Raw genomic sequence first — 8,494 nt, forward strand, 5'->3', positions numbered from 1 at the left:
GTATGGGCCCCTAATAAAACGATTAAAAAATATATATCTAGGTAATCCACAAAGACATCACCAGCCCATTTTTGGAACTTCCCCTTCCATCTTCAAGATGAAGAGTTAGGACTCGATAGTTTCTATGGTTCTTTTCAGGACTTGCCCTGGTTTTTCCAGGACTCAAAGTGCTATCAAAATCTAGGACTGTCAGTGCTAAAATTGGGACAATCTGGGGTAAATCTGAATGACTGATCACCTGAGACACCACCTGATGTAGTAACCTCACTACTCTGGACACAGGCGTTCACTGGAGTGTTCTTTGAACTCCTTTGACTGGGACCTGTTGCTTCCCTTCTTTCTTTTCACTTCAAAATTATAGGCTAGGACTTTGTCTTGTGAAACGTGCCTTCCTATTCGTATTTGAGGACACCTGCTGAGAAAACTACCACAACCTTGATCAATTCAAAATGATCTCCACTAATAAAGGAGAATTGAGTTAATAGCAACAACTTGGTATTACTGAGCACCTATTCTTTAAAGGAAGCCTGCTGATACAGTGGGTTAAGCAGAGGGCTGTTTAAAAACAAGATCGGCAGTTTAAACCTACCAACCACTCCCTGGAAGTCTGCTTCCAGAAAGATGAAAAGCTTGGAAACCCTGTGGAACGTTCTGCCTTGTCCTAGAAGTTCGCCGTGAGTAGAAAGCCACTCAATGATAGTGGGTTTTACTCTCTAAGGTGTCTTCTACATATTTCAGGTGCTGTAAAACTGGCCCAGACTCCTGGTAGCCCCACGCACAGCAGAGTGAAGCATTGGCTGGCCCTGTGCCAGACTCCTGATCGTTGGGCTGCCGGAGCCCGTGGTTGCAGTCACTATATATGCTGCGTGTCTCCTAATGGAGAGGGCTCATCTGCCAGTACTGTCTTGAATGACATTTTCTTGTAATCAGTAAGGTTTTGTTGGCTAATTTTCAGAATTAGGCTATCAGGTCTTTGTTCCTAGTCTAAGTTTGGAAGGTCCATTGAAACTTGCCTACTGTGAATGACCCTGCTAATATTTGAAATACTAGGGGAATTGCTTGCAGTATCAGCAACACACAAGTCACTGCAGTAAGACAAAATGATAGGCGGGTAAACTGACAGAAGGACCATGCTTCATATGCACACTACCTAAATCCTGGTCTCTATTATTATCCATACTTTAAGGTTAAAGATCCTGAGACCCAGAGAAATTTGAGTGGCGTAGTAAAGTTAATTCAACAATTTTAGCTGAGACTTGAGCTCTGATTTCTCTAAATTCAGGGTCCTAGCTCTCCCCAGGCAGATGGTGGTTTCTGCAGTCTAAAAACATGTATGCTCCCCAGTTCATATGAATGTGAGTCCTGCTCATGGTCCTAAAGCCATTACATATTTGGTTTCTTTTGATCCCTGATGTACTGCCCAGGCAGAATAGTGGGATGATTTCTTCAAAAAATATGAAAATTGCCACATATACTTCCATTATTTCCTACAAATTTAGAAATTCCCCATGTCATACAACATAAATTACTTTGACTTTTTAGTCCCAATTCTTGTTTAAAAAAATATATACATTTACATAAAAAGTCAGTGTGAATGTAAAAAGCAAAAACAGAACAGACCTAAAATATCATAAATTTGGCAGCTCAGTCACTATGAATGAACATATTAAAATAAAATTTAAATATGAGCTATAAAAAGGTGACATACAGTATATGGCATTAGAAAAATCCATAATTCTAACTATAAACCATGGATACAAATCTTGTGGGTTTTTTTGTTTAATTAGCTAAAACTTTTATATTACCTAGGAAATAATTCGGAGAAAATTATGGACATTTTCTTAGCTTGATTCTGAAGTAATCTTAGTGAATAATGTAATAGTGGCAAAAAGTAAACATTCTATCCAGCAACCCTTAAGATGCGTAATTTCTCGCAGAACTGTAGAATTGAGAGTTCACAAGTTAAGCTGTGTGACTAAGTAATGTTGTTATTAGTAGCCAATTGGAGTTGGCTTTGATTCATAGTAACCCAGTGTATAAAACTCACTGCCATTTAGTCAATGCCTACTCATAATAACACTACAGGATGTGATAGAAGTGCCCCTGTAGTTTACTGAAACTATAACTCTTTATGGAAGCAGAAAGCATCATCTTTTTCCTAAAGAGCTACTGGTGGTTTCAAACTGCTGACCTTGTGGATCACAGCTCAACTCTTAAGGACTGCCCCACGCAGTGTATAATAGAACTAAATGGTGTCTAGTCCTGGACCATTCATACGATAAAAGGTGTATACGAGCCCACTGTTGCCGGGGCTGTGTCTCACTGGAGGTCTTCCTGCTTTTCACTGACGCACGTTTTCAGAATATGGTGTCCTTCTCCAGGCATTGGTCCCTCATGCTCACATAGCCAAAGTCATTAAGACGAAGTCATTGTATCCTCATTTCTAAGGAGCATTCTGGATGTACTCCATCCAAGTCAGATTTGAAATAACTCATATTAGGGATCAGACTGGACCTTTGATCAATCTGATTTCACCTCAAAATTATTCAGAAAGCTTAATTTTTATCTATAATATTATATGCCATATTTCCATGCACCTAATTAAATCAGCCATCTTTCTTCCATCCATGGAGAGTTAGATGAAGTTTCCTATAGGGCACATTGTTCCACCTAATTGATTACATCATCTTAACATTTTCTTTTCGTTAAATACTCAGTGTGTTTCTTCTGCTGCTCCGTTATTCTCTCCTCCTCTTTGCCATTTGTTATTTTTCATTAATAGGAATTGAATGTTAGTTACCTGAATACTAATGAGAAATAAATAAATTACAAATGTTATGTCTCCTAATGAGGTCCATTTGTCTTGAGTCATTAACAGTTCTAAAATCCTTTAAGAAAAATCCAGAAGACCTAATTTGAAAATATGTATGTATACAATGCAATTAGTTTCTGAACTAGTCATGTGCTGGCTTATATTGACAGTCAATATGAAACAATGAGCTTGAATTTTGCATATTATCAAACTTTAATCAAACTCATCCTTAATTGTATCTTATTTGTTGACATTCAAAGGCTTGTGCATGTGTGTGATTAACCAGTCAATGAGGATTATCATGTTAACATTAAAATGCAAATTTATCAGTAGCCATACTTTGATTTAGAACATGTTTTCCCTAATTATCCAGACAAGGTACCATCAATCCTTCTTATCTTCCCTATGAGGGAACCAAAGCCAAGCTCAATGCCTTTGAGTTGATGTTGACTTATAGGAACCTGATGGGACAAATTAGAATGACCCTTCTGGGTTTCTAAGATGAACTCTTTCCAATCAGAAAATGTGTGTGGCAGTGCTGTATCCTTTCCCAGTACTTATTCTCTCTGTATCCTGAGCAGTCAACCAGAGAAGCTGAAGCTCGTGAAGAAGACTAGGACATCCGGATGGGAGGAAGGCTTATTACAAACATGCCTCATGCAGGTGACACAACCTTGCTTACTGGACGTGAAGAGAACCTGATGCACTTGGTGATGAAGATCGAGTAGCAAAGCCTTCAGCATGGATTGAAACTCTTTGTAAAGAAAACCAAAATTCTCACAATTGGACCAATAAGGAACAGAGATATGCATTGGTAAACGGAAAAAAAGATTGGAATTGTCAAGGATTTAGTCTTGCCTGGGTCCACAAGCAATGCTGATGAAAGCTTATTGCCCTGAGAAAATCTGCTGCATGAGGCCCTAGACAGCGCCGATAAGCACGAATGTCACTCTGACAACTGGGGTGCGCCTGTCCTAAGCCATGGTATTTTTAATTGCTTCATATGCAAGTGTGAAATTTGGACATGAAATAAGGAAGATGCAACAAGAATTAATGTATTTGAATTATGGTGGTGGTGAAGAATATTGAAAGAATGGTGAACTGCCAAAAAAAACCCCGAAATCTGTCTCCTGTATTTTGGACATATTTGTTATCAGGAGAGACCAGTCCCTGGAGGACATCGTGCTTGGTAAAGTAGAGGGACAGTAAAAAGAGGAAGGCCTTGGACAAGATGGATTGATGTATTGGCTACAACAATGAGCTCAAACATGTTTTGAAAATGCGAGGATGGTGCGGGACCGTACAGTACTTCGTTCTGTTGTGTGGACAGTCGCTAGGAGTCCGAACCGACTCAGTCACCTTATGACAGCATTATAAGAAACATTTGAAGCTATTGCTTATTGACGTTTTTCCCATCTGGGCTTATCTCTTCTGAAGGCTGGATTTTCCTTTCTCAATGAGTCGGAATTGGGATCTCTATGAGTTTGAGGACTTTTTTTTTCAACCCTCTTCCAGTGAATTGTGCACTCTTCGATTCGCTCCCCACTAATGGGGTAGTGTTGGCATCATGAAGGATTCGCATCATGTTTCTTTTCAGTGCTTTTTGAGTTCGGGGCACAAAATGAAGGTTGAAGGTGAGAGACCCGGAGAGAGGGAGGATTGGGAAGATTTTCCCAGGAATTCCTGTAGGATCGCTCTGGTCTTACAGGGTGGGACATCATCCCAGAAGGAGCAAAGTGCATTGTTAGGATGAAAAGCAAAAATCCTCAGTGCGAGTCTCTGGCCCCGCCGATCTCATCAAAAGCCAGTGTTTTGATTGGGCATTATTTTGAAGGCATCCAAGGCACAGCCACCCATTGACTTGGGTTTAAATACGTTTTGCTTGAAGTCAACTTGTGCACCTAAGAGCTGGAACCTAGGGCACTTCTTTGGGACTTACCTTCTATTTCTGCAAAACCTTTGACCATCACGGAAGTGGCATCTTCCAAATAAAAACTTGACTATAAATCAAGGGTTAGTTATTACCTGGTTTCCATTTTAGGCTCTGCCTTGTGTGCCGGTCATTTGTTTATCGGTGACACATCTCTTTATCTGTGACACAAACAGATTATTGTATCTTCTTTTGGCACAAGAGAAGTGCTGTCAGAATCAATGATACCCTGTGCGTTAGATCCTGTAGTTAATTATAAAATTAGCTTCATAAAATTATAAGAAAAGTGATTACACACATGACTATTTTTGGTTTGTGACATATACGCTTATTTCCTCCAATTAATTAAAATGTAACAGCAGTCTTCTTCTACAGCCTGAAACCATCTGCTGGGCACTCCTTTCAAATTATTGGTTGGATACGAAGGAAAATCCATCGCCCTTAAAGTATATTAACTTGAAAATACGACACAAACAATCTTTGTGTCATAAATAGTTTCCTTCCAAGCCAGACGTAACTAGAAAGTCAAAGAAAGCCGTGGCGAGGGTGAAGGGAGGCATTCTTTTCGTTCCGGGAGTGGGCACAGTGGTGCCAGTGTTCGTCTTTTCCATCCCCATCCCTGACTTCCGCTGACACTGCCTCATTGTGCAGCCCGGAGTTTTCCACAGAGGCTTGCCAATGACAGAAGAGCATATTTTTTTGCTGATAAAGAGACAACAAGGCTCCCTTTTGCAATCTAAAATTTAAATAATTCCTCTTTGTGTGTGTGTAAAATGCTAGCGCTGGAGCCAACAAAAATGTCCTCCCCCAAAATCGTAATACTAAGCTAGCTGTTTAAAAATATTAACCTATAGTTTTAAAGTGAAATCTTTTATTAACATGTAATATGCAGACAAAATTTGCAGGTTGTCATAAGCACACTCAAATGTGGGTTTCTTTTATAATCTTTCCCTCCACATTATAAAATTTACATGAGCTCTAATTTTCCTCACAGGTTTTTCAAAATTGTTTCATAACTTTACACTTTAAAAAATTAGGTCAACGAGGGGCCTCTGCTGAATTTTCCTTTAAAATATTTATATATAATTCAGGAAGAACATGTAGCAACATGTTTCCCTCGTCACTAGTGTTTTGGAGAATTAGAGTGATCGTTGTTATTGTCATTGTTGTTATGATTTTTACTTTTTTGTAATTTCCAGGTTATCTTTCATTAACATTTGCGGCTTTTATTCCAAAGGAAAAGAAAACCATCAGTACACTGAGCTCCAGCCTCCAGATTTGCAATAGTTTTGTTCTCATCTTTAGGTACAATCACATTTTTAGAAATCATACTCGTCTTGTTGGGATATTGAAATTCATTCTTTATCATTCTAGAGTTATTCAGGCATCTCTCTGTGTCCTCATGAGAGCTGAGTGCGGAGCATTACCCACATGGGGGGTTTCCACTGGAGAGCTTCGTGGAAACCATTCTGGGAAAAACTGGGACAATGTTTTAAAAGTTGTCAGTAGTACTCATTGTTCTTAGTTTGCGCTCGTTCCTAAAAATACCACACAATTTACTAATATTAATTGAATGTAGTTGTGTCTGGAGCTTGAGCCCTTGCTTGATAGTATTTGCTGTTTGGGCAAATCATATGCTAAATCATCACCAGGTATCCTGACATTTTCTGAAAGATGGTTCAAATGCACATTCTTTGCTTTGACTCCATCCTCCTAAGTCAAAAGGCATAGAGAGTGGGCCTTGTTTTTCAGATGATTGATTCTGATGTGCACAGAGCTAACCTTTGAGTTCCCCAAATTCAGCTTTTCTTTCTTGGACAGGAACCTGGTCTGCAATAGGTATTTTAGGTAGGAATCCAAGACATAAAATAGCTGAAAGGGAGTCACTCTGATTAAAAGGAGTTACGGGAGCTTCGCCCTCCTCCTTGCTTTCCTCCTCCCCAAGGTCCTGAAACAGCACAGTTTACCAGGTTCCACTTAGAAAACACGTGCTATACATTAGCTTCCTCTTGAGGGTCTGCACTCAGAATAAGTGGCCTAACCAATGGAGCCCACTGCAATGTCAATTCTGTGATGTTAGGAATGTTGTACTACTTTGTTCGTGGACTCCTTGGCATCTATAACGGTGCCAAACACACACTAGGCTTTCAATATCTATTTGGTTAAGGAATAAAGGAGCTCAAGTATACAGTGATGGGAACCCAAATGAGTACCATCTCCCTGAGAGTGGGCAAGTTACTCCTTTGTCAGGTAGGGCTTAGACTACAGGGTCTCTGATGTCCCCTGCTTCCTACACACCTTTGATTTCTGTAAATGAACTTCTGTTGCTGTCTCACAGAACCAATGTTGGAATTTAGGACATTCAAAAGAGATGGTCACAATCTCAGACTTGACTATGTATCTTAAGTTTTTATATATGGAAGTAAGTATCATTGTGTGGGAATTATGCCGTGTTAAATTTGAGTAACAGAATAGTAAATGCTTAGTTTTCAAATAAGAAATTTAACAGCACTGCTAGGAAGTCAGTCTTCACTTGCAATCGTTCTCTCAAGAGATAGCCACCTTTACACTAGGTGGTTTGTCTTCTTTGCCAATATTTCAGTGTGGTTACCCTTAGATTTCTATTGTGTGAGACATCTTTAGATTTATTTGTCAGTAGTGAACTTACCAACCCAACAGGACTTTTAAAAATAAATCTGAAAAACAGATTAAGCTAAAACAACCTTTTATTCTTTTTTTATATTAGCAATCACTTCTGGAGAAAATACTAATGAATTACTTTTTACATTCCCCAAACTAAACCCATAGCCATAGAGTTGATTCCAACTAGTATTGATTCTATAGAATAAAATAGAACGGCTCCACCGTGTTTCCACAGCTGTGAATCTGTACAGAAGAAACACTGCCACGTTTTCTCTCACAGCACAACTAATCGGTTTGAACTACCTTTTGTTTCGGAGCTGAGTGCATTAACAGCCTTACACTAACTAGTTCAATTCTAGATCTCAAGATCTCTAGCACTAGAGCTTCGATTTTTTTTATGTGAAAAGAAAACAAAGTTGCCTGTATTGTTATAGAAAAGCATAAGGATTGTGTGAAGATCATAGTTTGGTCTCATCATTGTAAACTGACAGAATTTTGAATGATACCAACAATATCATTTATGGCAACACTTGAGTTAGGTAGAGGGAGATGGAAAGTATATGCCTACAACTTAGATAAGCTATTTTATTGAAAGAAGAATGTAAAGGAGAACATGAGTTATTTCTAAAGGGAAGGTATATGGTTATACCTTACATTATCTACTGAAAGAAGAATATAAATGAGAACATGAAACTAGAGTTTTCATATTTCTGCATATTGTGGAAGGAATGTTAACATGGAGATCTTGATTATGTTACGTGATTTTTGACTATGTAGACCTTTTAAAAGGATCTTGAAAACCTAAAAACCGTGCATTTTGACAAATAATATTTTAAACTGAAGAAATTATATTTGTGGTAATTTAGGCAGAAACTATCTACAACTGAGTTATTTATAAAGGCTGCCATCTGGTGAAAATAAGCTCATGTAGACGGACAATCATTTTAGCTATTTCTAGCCTTGCGCTACTTGTCCCACTGTATTAAAGACCATGTGGATGTAAAGCACAGGACCAGGCAGGGCTGTGTTCTGTACATACAGTTGCTCTGGATCAGAACCGGCTTCATGGCACCCAACAAAAACATAATGGCACAGATGTCACCTTCCAC

Source organism: Echinops telfairi, unplaced genomic scaffold (genome assembly GCF_000313985.2).
Source record: "Echinops telfairi isolate 266 unplaced genomic scaffold, ASM31398v2 ScPeMD7_7469;HRSCAF=8507_0, whole genome shotgun sequence".
In the NCBI taxonomy this organism is placed as follows: domain Eukaryota; kingdom Metazoa; phylum Chordata; class Mammalia; order Afrosoricida; family Tenrecidae; genus Echinops; species Echinops telfairi.